Below are 15,138 nucleotides of genomic sequence, written 5' to 3' on the forward strand. Positions count from 1 at the left end.
AATTTACTACAGTGCTTCCTACAAGAAGTACTGATAAATCTGTTTTGGTGTTTTCAGAGACACCACTATTTAAAAGGGCTCTATCCAGGTCATTCTATCTCTCCTTTGCATGAACGCAAAATTCTCGATATCTTAAGGGATCTTAACATTTTACAGAAGCCCTGGTTTATGGCTCTGGATGCTCCCTCAACCTTCTATTCACATTCTGTAATTATTTAGATTGTATCTTCCATCAAAGAGTGGATATAATTTCCATAGGGAAAGAGAAAAAAGGATTGAAGGAGGAATACGTGGGAGAGTTCTCTATTCCTGATGGATACAACAGAGGGATTGTGAAGTGAGCCATGGTGGCAAAGTGATGCTTTCTAAGATTAGTAAGATTTCAAAAATTCTGTTATTCTCTTAATTTGGGTATTTAAAAATTATATTATAATATGATTGCTATATGAGAATCAACTACAACTGTGTCTATATCACATTCTTCAGTTGTAAAGGAAAAATTAACTTCCTAAAAAAGCTTATGTAAGTATCCCCTCTGAAGGTTTAAGTTTGGTTGTCATTGTTCTTTGTGTTTCTGGTCCCTGGTCATCCTGAGAATTAGATGTTTTAATAAATCATGATGATAGTGGACACATTACAAAGAAAGAGAATAAATAAACCATATATTTGCTATATATAACATTATAAATAATATATATACTTGCTGTATATATTATACACGTACATATATGTTAATGGTTATGGTTAGCCCCAAATGTTTAATATCTCAGGGTCCACTATTTTGTTTTCATAACAAATTAGCATCAACAACAACGAATAAAACCTTTGTGTCTGAAGCTTGTAATAAAACTTGTGGAGTTGAGGGGAATACTGAGGGGAATGGCAGTCAGAAAATCAAGCAAGCTGTTCCAATAGATTTATGGCATGCAACTGTGAAGTACATAATTTATAGGTACTTTTAAATATAAGCTGAAGAAAAAGGAGAAATAATTTTAAAAGGATCCAAAGGAGTGACATTTCTGTAGATCTGTGCTTTTTGGGCACTAATGTTGATAAATAAGGCTGACACATTGTTCTTCTGAGGAAGACCCAATCCAGGAGTTCTTCCTTAGCTGAATTACAGAGAAAGTGGGGCCACCTATCAGTTAATCCAAAATTAACTTTGCAAAACAACTAATAGTGTCTAGACAGATTTCTGAACATCCTTTCAAAAAAAAAAAAAAAGATAAATCTTTATACCCAGAGACTCATGTAACTTTTGCCTTGAAGGGAATGGGAAATTCACACCTACTTAATGGAATATCATATTTTTTTGATGACTGAAGAAGAGAAGCCTTTTTCAAGGTTAATCTTTGACTGTCATGATGTTGTAGTGATGTGGAATCAAAGGAATGATTAGTTAAAGATTAAAGTAGAGAGGCCTGTCTGACACATAGCAACATAACAAGGCATGGATATTGATAAAGTCTGTCTCAATTTACAAACTTAATTCACTTTGCTAATATTTTCTATTAATTTACTTCTGAAGTTTCTAGAGCCACTCATTAACTATGACAAATCCCCATAGGGTTTTCAACAAATACCATCACAGAAGGTTGTGTGATCACTTTAATCAATAACATAAAAACCATTTCTTCAATCTTACAACTGACCTTCTAGTGAAAAAGATATTCGAATAATATATCCATTATCATTTTATGTAGTAAGAAAAGGAAACAAGGGTGAATTCTTTTGAAAACCAATCATGGATCAACCAAATGGCACTTTGCTATAGAATATCATTCTAATATATTTGCTATCATTCCTCATAATTATCAAAATTATATGTATCCAAATGTAAAATGGAAGTTTATTTACTTACTGGCTTATCATTCATCCATTCATTTATTCTGCAAATATTTGATGTTCACATGCACTATGTTAGATACCAGGAATAAAAAGGTGGAAAAAAAGAGACTAACTTGTGGAGAATGTCATAAAAATAAATTACTAGAAAAGTTATATACAGATTTTATTTATTTTCTGGTATGTATTAATATATATCAGAACAATTTTTTAGAACAGTAATAATATATCAATCTAATTTGTGCTCCACATACATTGTGTTTTATTTACTTAATATTCTGATTCTTTCCAAATTGGAAAAAAAAAAAAAAAACAAAACCTCTTACTTTCAACTCATGATTCTGCCACTGGCCAAGGATATATCTCTTGCATGCATTCATATGGATGTTAAATTCAACACCTCAAAATAATAAACATATGAAAAGTGGCCACAATAGTAAAAATAGACATAATATAATAATTAAATTGTAGAAATTGAAGGAATACTCTCTTCTCATAATTCAGTCATTTACCCAACTTTGAACTGATTTCCCATGTATTATGTTATATATATTGACCGTTTTTTTTTCATACTGCATATTCGTTTTGGCAATGTATTTGCCTCATACTGTATGTTAAAGTTTCTCTTTAGTGTCATGAAAAGAAAAGCAGTAAGAAATACTAAAACTCTGTCCCCATTCCCCAAAAACAAAGGCTGAGCAGAGCCTAGACTTCAACCCAAATCAGGTCCAGTGGCCCCAAGACCCCTCCTTCCAAGACTTTTTCAAGTAAAGGAAAACTATGAGAATTTGTCACCAGTAGACATACCTTAAATGAATGTCTAAAGGAGTTTCTTTAAGCATAAAGGAGATGATAAAAGAATGAATCTTAGAATATCAAGAATGAACAAAAAAACACAGCTAAAATATTAATAATATAGTAAACGTTTCTTATCCTCTTGAATTTTGTTATTTTGATGGTTGAGGAAAAATTAAAATACCATCTAATATGGTTCTCAATTTATATAAAGGAAGTAATTAAGGCATAAATATTATAAGTGCAAAAGACCGAAGACATGGGGATCCCGGAGTGGCGCAGTGGTTTGGCGCCTGCCTTTGGCTCAGGGCGCGATCCTGGAGACTGGGGATCGAATCCCACGTCGGGCTCCCGGTGCATGGAGCCTGCTTATCCCTTTGCCTGTGTCTCTGCCTCTCTCTCTCTCTCTCTCTCTCTCTCTCTCTCTCTCTGACTATCGTAAATAAATAATAAAAGAAAAATTAAAAAAAAAAAAAGACCGAAGACATGAAGGGAGGTAAAATTGCTAAGCCTGAGTTGACTGTCTTAATGTTGCCTTTTAATACATCACATTTTCTGTTTCTTTTAATACATCACATTTTCATCCTTAATTTTTTTGTTGTTGTTGTTCTTTGGGTTTTCTCATACATTCAGTCTCCCAAATGAATCTTAAAATAATTTAATGAATAACTAACATTTTAAATATTGACTTATTTTACCCTGAGTTATCATTTGTTTTTTGGCTTGGTCAGGACTCTTCATGCCACTTAACTAGAATTTTAGTCTTTTTAATAAATAAGTTACATACTTATTATAACATTTATTTATAGATATATGACAACATGTGTTACAGTGGTGAGTGGGTTGCTGGCAAAGGGTTGGCTTTCACCAAATGTATGAGTTCACAGGTCAAAGTTACTAGGCTATCATAGGCCAAAAGACCATTACAAGATGACAATAATTGAATAACGTATAACATCTAAAGCAAAATTTTAAAAACAAATTAAATCAGAGTTTTAGCACTGGGTGTTGAATGGAAGTGTTGAATCCCTATACTGTACACCTGAAGCTAATATTACATTGTATATTAACTGGAAATTAAATACTTAAAAAATATATAGAAAAAATAAAAATAAAAGGCTTCATGTATATACCTAAGGAGATAAGCAAAGATATATTAATATAAAATAAAACAGGAAATGATGAAAGCAACTAAATTGAAATATTGGGTAAGAAAAATATAATATGTACACAAAGAATAAAACAGGTTTGAAAACAGCAGGACAGTCACAATTGAAGAATTAATGAGTAGAAAGATCTGATTCCAAAACTTTTAGAGAAATCAGCAGGAAAATGAAGAGTATGAAATATTAAAAATCAAAATGATATTTTAAGGATAAAAATAGAAAGGCTTATATATGGATAAAAGAAGTTCTACAAAGATTAAGAAATAAGAGAAATAGAAACAAAAATATTAAAGATAATATTTCAGAAGTGAGAGAACACTGAAAGAGATCATGAAGTGCCAAATGAGATAAAAAAGAAAGACAAATGCACTTATGAGCTATAGTAAAATTTAAGAATATCAAAGGAAAAAAAATGCTAAATGTTTCCAGAAAAAGGAAAGGTCAATAATTAGATAGAAATCAGACTTCTTCATAGCAACCTTGGATACAAGAAGACAGTAAAGTAATAACTGCATGTATTCAAGGAAATGACCTTGAATCTTGAGTTTTATGTAGAGTCACGCTGGCAGTCAAATATGAAGGCATAAAAAAAGTGATCATCAGATATACAGGACTTCAAATTTGACATAAAAGAGAGCCCTTCACAAATACTGGAGTATATGCTAACATAAGAAAAAAAGATCTAAGGGAATCTCACAGAAGATATAGAAAGTAAGATCAGTTTTAAAATATAAAAGTTAGGGCGTGCCTGGGTGGCTCAGTCAGTTAAGCATCCAGCTCAGGTCATGATATCAGGGTCATGAGATCAAGCCTGGTGTCAGGTTCATGCTCAGTGTGGAAAATGTCTGAGATTCTAAAATAAATACATAAAATCTGGGGATCCCTGAGTGGCTCAGCAGTTTAGTGCCTGCCTTCAGCCCAGGGCATGATGCTGGAGTCCCAGGATCGGGTCCCACATCAGGCTCCCTGCATGGAGCCTGCTTCTCCCTCTGCCTGTGCCTCTGCCTCTCCCTCTCTCTCTCTCTCTCCCTCTCTCTCTGTGTGTCTCTCATGAATAAATAAATAAAATCTTAAAAAAAAAACATAAAATCTTAAAATATAAACATCCCTTCGTCTTGGGACCAAAGAACAGAGAGAGTTATTACAAATAATCCAGAGTCAAAAATATAGAAAATATTAACATAATCAGTTCTTAGGGCAGAAAAGAAAGAAGGACAGAAGGAAAGAATAGAAGTAACTTTGCCATGAGAGCATGGTAAATGGCTTACCTAGTTAAGGGGAAGAAATTAATAGGGATAAATGAGCACAAGTATATACTTTAAGTTAAAGACCAAAATCAGCCTAAAAAATAAAAATAAAATGTAGACTTAAAAAAATGAGAAAAAATAGCAATAATGTCTTACCATGGCAGCAATAGAAATATAAAAAGGTTAAATGCCAAAAACTTAACTATAAAAATAATTCCAAAAAGTTCAGTAGGAAAATGACAAGGCAGAAAAAAATGTGTAAGATATTTACAAATAATTTATGTAAGAAGAAACTTTAAAGATCAAATAGCTTATAAGGAGATGCTCAGGCTCTGTGGAAGTTAGATAAATGGAGGATGAAGTGGCAAAACATGATGAGTACACCTTGTAGAATGTTTTGCAGTAATGGGAAATAATCAACTGGATGCATATATTAAAACAAAGATGTATCTTTAATATACAGATTGAAGAGAAAAAATAGTAAAATGAAAGTTAAAACATTCAAAAAGAGCAGCACATATATTATAGAATGCATACAACTAAGCATATATATTAAAATGGTTGTGGAGGGAAAGAGTTATTAGAAATGAAGATAAAAAATTAATATAGATACAAAATGAAAGATAAGACACACTTGAAACAATAGCACACATAAAATAAATTAAAAAATTGGTAAAACCTATGGTTTTTTTTTAATATAATTATATTGTCCCTGGCTAATGTGCTGGACTCTAGATAGTTTTATTAAATTTTCAATACATAGGATTTATAATTAGAGAATTATATTGTCTTTTTTTTAGACTTTAAGTTATCTCTACATCCAATGTGGGGATCAAACTCACAACTCCAAGACCAAGAGTTGCATGCTTTCTAACTGAGCCAGCCAGGCACCCCACCCCCATTTTGTCTACTTATTACATGGGTTTTATTTAATCCTTGGCAATATTTATTCTTTTTTTCTTTTTATGTTATTCTTATACTGTCTTGAACTTTCAGAACACTGTCAAACAATGGGCACTGTTTGGCAAACAGTGGTCGTTTCTTTTCTTTCCTTCTTTCTTTTTAAAGATTTTATATATTCTTTTTTTTTTTTATTGGTGTTCAATTTACTAACATACAGAATAACCCCCAGTGCCCGTCACCCATTCACTCCCACCCCCCGCCCTCCTCCCCTTCTACCACCCCTAGTTCGTTTCCCAGAGTTAGCAGTCTTTACGTTCTGTCTCCCTTTCTGATATTTCCCACACATTTCTTCTCCCTTCCCTTATATTCCCTTTCACTATTATTTATATTCCCCAAATGAATGAGAACATATAATGTTTGTCCTTCTCTGACTGACTTACTTCACTCAGCAGATTTTATATATTCATTCACAGAAGACACAGAGAGAGAGGCAGAGACATAGGCAGAGGAAGAAGCAGGATCCCTGCAGGAAACCCGATACAGGACTGGATCCCAGAACCTAAGCAAAAGGCAGATGCTCAACCACTGAACCACCCAGGTGTCCCACAGTGGTTGTTTTGGGCAACTTTTAAGGGAAATAAAATCTAACACAAAAAATTCAACCTATAAGCATTTTAGAAGTATAATGTGAAAATTTCAATGCAATTAACATCTTATATACACATTCATAACTTAATCATTCTCCTGGTTTCCTGCTGGAGGATAAACAACCAGTGGTGTCAAGGAAAGGAGTGGTCTGCCTGTGGAAGTTAGATGTATCTTCCCCATGCCCCAGGAGGTCACTGAGTAGAACTTGTAGAAGGGGTTTTTTTATGGGCCATTATTCACACTGCAATTATAATAAACGGCTATCTATATGAGCTGGTATGGGCCTGGTAAGTACCAGGAAAAATCACTCACTATTAAAGAGGACTCATTAGCTTAGATGGATATTAAAGTCAGCAATAACAAAACAACTTCAATGTGACACCTTACAGCTGTTAGAATAGCTATTAAAAAAAGAAGGAAGGAAAAAGGAAAGAGAAAGAGAGAAAGAAAGAAAGAAAGAAAGAAAGAAAGAAAGAAAGAAAGAAAGAAAGAAAAAAAGAAAGGAAACAAGGAAGGAAGAAAAAGGAAGAAAGGAAAGAAAGAGGAAAGGAAAGGGAAAGAAAAGAGGAAAGAAAGGAAGGGAAAGGAAAGGAGAGGAAAGGAAAGGAAAGGAAAGGAAAGGAAAGGAGAAAGAAAGAAAGAAAGAAAGAAAGAAAGAAAGAAAGAAAGAAAGAAAGAAAGAAAGAAAGAAAGAAAGAAAGAAAAGAGAAAGAAGAAAGAAAGAAAGAAAGAAAGAAAGAAAGAAAGAAGAAAGAAGAAAGAAAAAAAGAAGAAAGAAAGAAAGAAAGAAAGAAGAAAGAAAGAAATGAAGAAGAAAGAAAAAGAAAGAAAGAAAGAAAGAAAGAAGAAAGAAAAAGAAAGAAAGAAAGAAAGAAAGAAAGAAAGAAAGAAAGAAAGAAAAAGAAAGAAAGAAAGAAAGAAAGAAAGAAAGAAAGAAAGAAAGAAAGAAAGAAAGTAAGTGTTGGTGAGGATGTAGAAAAACTGAAATCCTTGCAGACTGTTGTTGATAAGTAAGATGGTGCAGTCACTATAGATATTAGGCAACTCCTCAAAGACTAAAGATATAACTACAGTATTATCCAACAATTCCTCTTCCAGGTACCCAAAGAACTGGAAATGGACTTGAAGAGAAATATTTTTACACCCATGTGCATAGCACTGTTACTCATTATAGTGAAAATGTAGAAGCAATCCAAATGCCCAATAACAGATGAATGATAAATAAAATGTGTTAATTCATACAATGAAATGTTTATTTATCCTACAAAGGAAGGGTATCCAACCTAACCCACAATATAGATAAACCCTGAAGACATTATGCTAAGTACCAGTCACAAAAAGACAAATACTATATGATCTAAAGTAGTCAAAGCCATAGAGACAGAAAGTAACATGGTGCCTACCAGGACCATCAGCCCTCAGCCCTCAGGTAAGCCTGAGTCAGAGTCCAGGGGGCTTGCCCCTGCCCACTGAGTCTTCTTGTGAGGGCTGGATGGGTCATAGATCCTATCTCTGACTCTTCTAGCACTATAAGCCAACTTCCCCACCCAGTTTACACCACAAGCTCAATAAGCATCTTCAACAGAGGGATTGGGGGACCTGAGGCTCTCCCCTGCAGCCTGAGAGACCATTGTCCCCCTCCTCCTGTTCCTTTAATAAAAACTAAAAAAAAAAAAAAAAAAAAAAAAAAGGACAAAAACAAGAAAACATAAAGTTTGAATAGAAACCTGAAAAAAAAAAGGGAGGATGAAAAGGTGGCTCTTTTTAATAGGTAGAGTTTCAGTTATTCACCATAAATTCTTGGATAGATGATGGTAATGATCACATGATAATATGAATGTACTAAGTGCCACTAAACTGTACACTTGAAAACTGTTAAGTTTTGTGTGCTATGTATTTTACCATAATTTAAAAAATAGATTTAAAAAATCACATTGAAGTCTCCTGTTGAGGTATATTTAAAAGCAAAGAGAGAAGTGTTCCAAAAAAAGAAACTACCAGTATAAAGGGATCAATTTTACAAGAAGACATAACAATTTTTAACATGTAAGGACCTAACAATAGAGCATCCAAATTATATGAGATAAAAATTGATAAAACTGCAGGGTGAAAGAGATGAATCCACTATCATAGCTGGAGACCTCAACATCTCTCTTAGAAATGGACAGACCCAACAGGCAGAAAGTCAATATAGACATAGCTGAACTCAACAGCAGAATCAATCAGCTGGACATAATTGACAACTATAGACTACTTCATCCAACAACAGCAGAATACAGATTTCTCTTAAGCTAACATGGAGCAGTTGCCAAGATAGATCATACAATGGACCATAAAACAAACCTATCAAATTGAAAAAAAATTAATACAAATCATACAGAATCTGTTCTCATACAACAATTGAATTAAACTAGAAATCAGTGACAGAGAGATAGTTAAAATCCTAAGATACATGGAGGTTAAACAACACATTTCTAAGTAACAGATGAATCGAATAAGAAATCTCAAGAAAATTAAAAAATATTTTGAACTAAACTGAGATGAAAACAAAACATCAAAATTTGTGCAATTCAGAGAAAATGATATTTAGAGGGAAATTTGTAGTATTAAATGGATATATTAGAAAAGAAGAAAGATCTAAAACTATCTAACTTCTTCTTTACCAATACATATGCCTTTTATTTCTTTTTCTTGTCTGATTATTGTGGCTAGGACTATAAATCTGTACCTGGAAAACTAGAACAAGAAGAGCAAATTAAGACCAAAAAAGGGAGAAGGGAAAAAAAAGAACTAAAAAGCTATAGCAGAATTCAATGAAATTGAAAACAGAAAATCAATAGAGAAAATCAATGATACCAAAAGCTATTTTTTTGAAGATAAGATAAAAACTGATAAATCTTTAGCCATGCTAAGACAAAACAGAGAGTGAACAAATGCTAACAAACAGAAATGAAAGCGGGGACATCACTCTAGATCCTATGGAAATTAAAAAGATAATAAAGGAAAACTAGAAACAACTCTTTTCCCACTAATTTGATCACACAGATAAAATGTACTAACACTATGAAAGGCACAATTTGCCAAAACTCACACAAGAACAAATGATCTGACTATGCTTGTAGCTATAAGAGAAACTGAATCAATAATTAATAATCCACCAAAAATAAAAGACTCAGACACATATGAGTGCATTTGTGATATCTACCAACTATTTAAGAGATACATTATATGAATAATCTACATTTTATTTCAAAAGATGGAAGCAGAAGGAATAGTTCCTAATTCATTCCATGAGGACATGGTTATTCTCGTCCCAAAACAAACAAAGACATTATAAGAAAGGAACTATACACAAATATCTCTTTCCAACTTGACCTATAAATTCAATGCAACTCCAATCAAAATTCCAGCAAGCATTTTCTGGATATTGAAAAACTAATTCTGAAGTTTGTAAAGAGAGGCAAAAGACCTAGAATAGTTAATATAATATTAAAGGAGAAGAACAAAACTGGGGGACTGATGCTATCTGACTTGAAGACTTTCTATAAAGCTATATTAATCAAGACAAAGTGGTATTGATGAAAGAATAGATAAATAGATAAATGGAATAGAACAGAGCCCTAAGTAGACTTCCACAAACACAGCAAGCTGATCGTTAACAAAAGAACAAAGGCAACACAATGAAACAAAAACAGTTTCTTCAACACATGGTGCTGGAACAACTGGACATCCACATGAAAATAAATGAAGACACAAACTTTGTACCCATCACAAAAAATAATTCCAAATGGATCACAGACCTAAATGTGAAATGTAAAACTAAAATCTCCTAGAAGATAACATAGGAAAAAACGTACATGAATTTGGGGTATGGTGATATCTTTTTAGGTTCAACATCAAAGACAAGATCCATGAAAGTATTAATAGAAAAGTGGGACTTTATTAAAATTCAAAACATCTACTTTGTGATAGAAAGTTAGAAGAGAAGCCTACACTGGGAGGATATATTTGCAGAAGACACTGCTGATAAAGGATTGTTATCTAAATTACACAAGTCAACAATCTTAAAGGTCAACAATAAATCCAATTAAAAATGGGCAAAGAGGAGGAGGGGCGAGATGGTGGAAGAGTAGGGTCCCCAAGTCACCTGTCCCCACCAAATTACCTAGATAACCTTCAAATCATCCTGAAAATCTACGAATTCGGCATGAGATTTAAAGAGAGACCAGCTGGAACGCTACAGTGAGAAGAGTTCGCGCTTCTATCAAGGTAGGAAGACGGGGAAAAAGAAATAAAGAAACAAAAGGCCTCCAAGGGGGAGGGGCCCCGCGAGGAGCCGGGCTGAGGCCGGGGCGAGTGTCCCCAGGACAGGAGAGCCCCGTCCCGGAGACGCAGGAGCTGCACCGACCTTCCCGGGGGAAAGGGGCTCGCGGGGAGTTGGAGCAGGACCCAGGAGAGCGAGGATGCCCTCGGGCTCCGGGGACACTAACAGACACCTGCGCCCCGGGAGAGTGCGCCGAGCTCCCTAAGGGCTGCAGCGCGCACGGCGGGACCCGGAGCAGCTCGGAGGGGCTCGGGGGCGGCTCCGCGGAGGGGGCTGCGCGGCCCGGGAGCGCGAATCCAACAGCGCAGGCTCCGGAGCACAGGGCGCCGGGGACACAGCTCAGGATCCGGCCTCCCCCGGGACAGGCAGAGGCTGGGAGGGCCCAGGACAGCAAGGAGGCTCCTGCCCCGAGCTGAGCAGATCAGCGGCCCCGCCCCGGAGCCTCCAGGCCCTGCAGACTGAGAGCTCTGGAGTTCCTGCGGGGGCGGAATCCAGGGCTCCAGAGCTGGCCCCGCCACTGGGGTTGTTCCTCCTGCGGCCTCACGGGGTAAACAACCCCCACTGAGCCCTGCACCAGGCAGGGGGCAGAGCAGCTCCCCCAACTGCTAACACCTGAAAATCAGCACAACAGGCCCCCTCCCCCAGAACTTCTCTCTTTTTTCTTTTTTTTTCTTCCTTTTTTCTTTTTCTCTTTTCTTTCCTTCTTTCTCTCCTCTCTTTTTCTCCTTTTCCCAATACAACTTGTTTTTGGCCACTCTGCACTGAGCAATATGACTAGAAGGAAAACCTCACCTCAAAAGAAAGAATCAGAAACAGTCCTCTCTCCCACAGAGTTACAAAATCTGGATTACAATTCAATGTCAGAAAGCCAATTCAGAAACACTATTATACAGCTACTGGTGGCTCTAGAAAAAAGCATAAAGGACTCAAGGGACTTCATGACTACAGAATTTAGATCTAATTAGGCAGAAATTAAAATTTAATTGAATGAGATGCAATCCAAACTAAAAGTCCTAAAAAATAAAAATAAAAAACTAGAAGTCCTAACGATGAGGGTTAACGAGGTAGAAGAACGAGCGAGTGACATAGAAGACAAGTTGATGGCAAAGAGGGAAACTGAGGAAAAAAGAGACAAACAATTAAAAGACCATGAGGATAGATTAAGGGAAATAAATGACAGCCTGAGGAAGAAAAACCTACGTTTAATTGGGGTTCCCGAGGCCGCCCAAAGGGACAGAGGCCCAGAATATGTATTTGAACAAATCCTAGCTGGAAACTTTCCTAATCTGGGAAGGGAAACAGGCATTCAGATGCAGGAAATAGAGAGATCCCCCCCTAAAATCAATAAAAACCGTTCAACACCTCAACATTTAATAGTGAAACTTGCAAATTCCAAAGATAAAGAGAAGATCCTTAAAGCAGCAAGAAACAAGAAATCCCTGACTTTTATGGGGAGGACTATTAGGGTAACAGCAGACCTCTCCACAGAGACCTGGCAGGCCAGAAAGGGCTGGCAGGATATATTCAGGGTCCTAAATGAGAAAAACATGCAACTAAGAATACTTTATCCAGCGAGGCTCTCATTCAAATGGAAGGAGAGATAAAGAGGTTCCAAGACAGGCAGGAACTGAAAGCATATGTGACCTCCAAACCAGCTCTGCAAGAAATTTTAAGGGGGACTCTTAAAATTCCCCTTTAAGAAGAAGTTCAGTGGAACAATCCACAAAAACAAGGACTGAATAGATATCATGATGACACTAAACTCATATCTTTCAATAGTAACTCTGAATGTGAACGGGCTTAATGACCCCATCAAAAGGCGCAGGGTTTCAGACTGGATAAAAAAGCAGGACCCATCTATTTGCTGTCTACAAGAGACTCATTTTAGACAGAAGGACACCTACAGCCTGAAAATAAAAGGTTGGAGAACCATTTACCATTCAAATGGTCCTCAAAAGAAAGCAGGGGTAGCCTTCCTTATATCAGATAAATTAAAATTTACCCTGAAGACTGTAGTGAGAGATGAAGAGGGACACTATATCATACTTAAAGGATCTATTCAACAAGAGGACTTAACAATCCTCAATATATATGCCCCGAATGTGGGAGCTGCTAAATATATCAACCAATCGATAACCAAAGTGACGAAATACTTAGATAATAATACACTTATACTTGGTGACTTCAATCTAGCTCTTTCTATACTCAATAGGTCTTTTAAGCACAACATGTCCAAAGAAACGAGAGCTTTAAATGATACACTGGACCACATGGATTTCACAGATATCTACAGAACTTTACATCCAAACTCAACTGAATACACATTCTTCTCAAGCGCACATGGAACTTTCTCCAGAATAGACCACATATTGGGCCACAAATCGGGTCTGAACTGATACCAAAAGATTGTGACCATCCCCTGCATATTCTCAGACCATAAGGCCTTGAAATTAGAACTAAATCACAACAAGAAGTTTGGAAGGGCCTCAAACATGTGGAGGTTAAGGACCATCCTGCTAAAAGATGAAAGGGTCAACCAGGAAATTAAGGAAGAATTAAAAAGATTCATGGAAACTAATAAGAATGAAGATACAACCGTTCAAAATCTTTGGGATGCTGCAAAAGCAGTCCTGAGGGGGAAATACATCGCAATACTAGCAGCCATTCAAAAACTGGAAAGAACTCAAATACAAAAGCTAACCTTACACATAAAGGAGCTAGAGAAAAAACAGCAAATAGATCCTACACCCAGGAGAAGATGAGAGTTAATAAAGATTCACGCAGAACTCAACGAAATCAAGACCAGAAGAACTGTGGAACAGATCCACAAACCAGGAGTTGGTTCTTTGAAAGGATTAAGAAGATAGATAAACCATTAGCCAGCCTTATTAAAAAGAAGAGAGAGAAGACTCAAATTAATAAAATCATGAATGAGAAAGGAGAGATCACTACCAACACCAAGGAAATACAAACGATTTAAAAACATATTATGAACAGCTATACGCCGATAAATTAGGCAATCTAGAAGAACTGGATGCATTTCTGGAAAGCCACAAACTACCAAAACTGGAACAAGAAGAAATAGAAAACCTGAACAGGCCAATAACCGGGGAGGAAATTGAAGCAGTCATCAACAACCTCCCAAGACACAAAAGTCCAGGGCCAGATGGCTTCCCTGGGGAATTCTATGAAACGTTTAAAGAAGAAACCATACCTATTCTACTAAAGCTGTTTGGAAAGATAGAAAGAGATGGAGTACTTCCAAATTCATTCTATGGGGCCAGCATCACCTTAATTCCAAAACCAGACAATGACCCCACCAAAAAGGAGAATTACAGACCAATATCCCTGATGAACATGGATGCAAAAATCCTCAACAAGATACTAGCCAATAGGATCCAACAATACATTAAGAAAATTATTCACCATGACCAAGTAGGATTTATCCCCGGGACACAAGGCTGGTTCAACACCCGTAAAACAATCAATGTGATTCGTCATATCAGCAAGAGAAAAACCAAGAACCATATGATCCTCTCAATAGATGCAGAGAAAGCATTTGACAAAATACAGCATCCACTCGTGACCAAAACTCATCAGAGTGTAGGGATAGAGGGAACATTCCTCAACATCTTAAATGCCATCTACGAAAAGCCCACAGCAAATATCATTATCAATGGAGAAGCACTGGGAGCCTTTCACCTAAGATCAGGAACAAGACAGGGATGTCCACTCTCACCACTGCTATTCAACATAGTACTGGAAGTCCTAGCCTCAGCAATCAGACAACAAAAAGACATTAAAGGCATTCAAATTGGCAAAGAAGAAATCAAACCCTCCCTTTCGCCAATGACATGATACTCTACATAGAAAACCCAAAAGCCTCCACCCCAAGATTGCTAGAACTCATACAGCAATTTGGCAGCATGGCAGGATACAAAATCAATGCCCAGAAATCAGTGGCATTTCTATACAATCCAGAAGTGGACCCTCAACTTTATGGTCAACTAATATTCAATAAAGGAGGAAAGACTATCCACTGGAAGAAAGACAGTCTCTGCAATAAATGGTGCTGGGAAAATTGGACATCCACATGCAGAAGAATGAAACTAGACCACTCTCTTGCACCATACATAAAGATAAACTCAAAATAGATTAAAGATCTAAATGGGAGACAAGATTCCATCAAAATCCTAGAGGAGGGATCCCT

At 36.3% G+C, this 15,138-nt stretch overlaps 1 protein-coding gene across 1 annotated transcript in view; it reads right to left on the reverse strand.

The window, feature by feature from the left end:
* Nucleotides 1–15,138, reverse strand: part of MALRD1 (MAM and LDL receptor class A domain containing 1) — a 755,529-nt gene that overhangs the window by 261,004 nt on the left and 479,387 nt on the right.

This window comes from Canis lupus, chromosome 5, assembly GCF_048164855.1.
Source record: "Canis lupus baileyi chromosome 5, mCanLup2.hap1, whole genome shotgun sequence".
Classification (NCBI taxonomy): domain Eukaryota; kingdom Metazoa; phylum Chordata; class Mammalia; order Carnivora; family Canidae; genus Canis; species Canis lupus.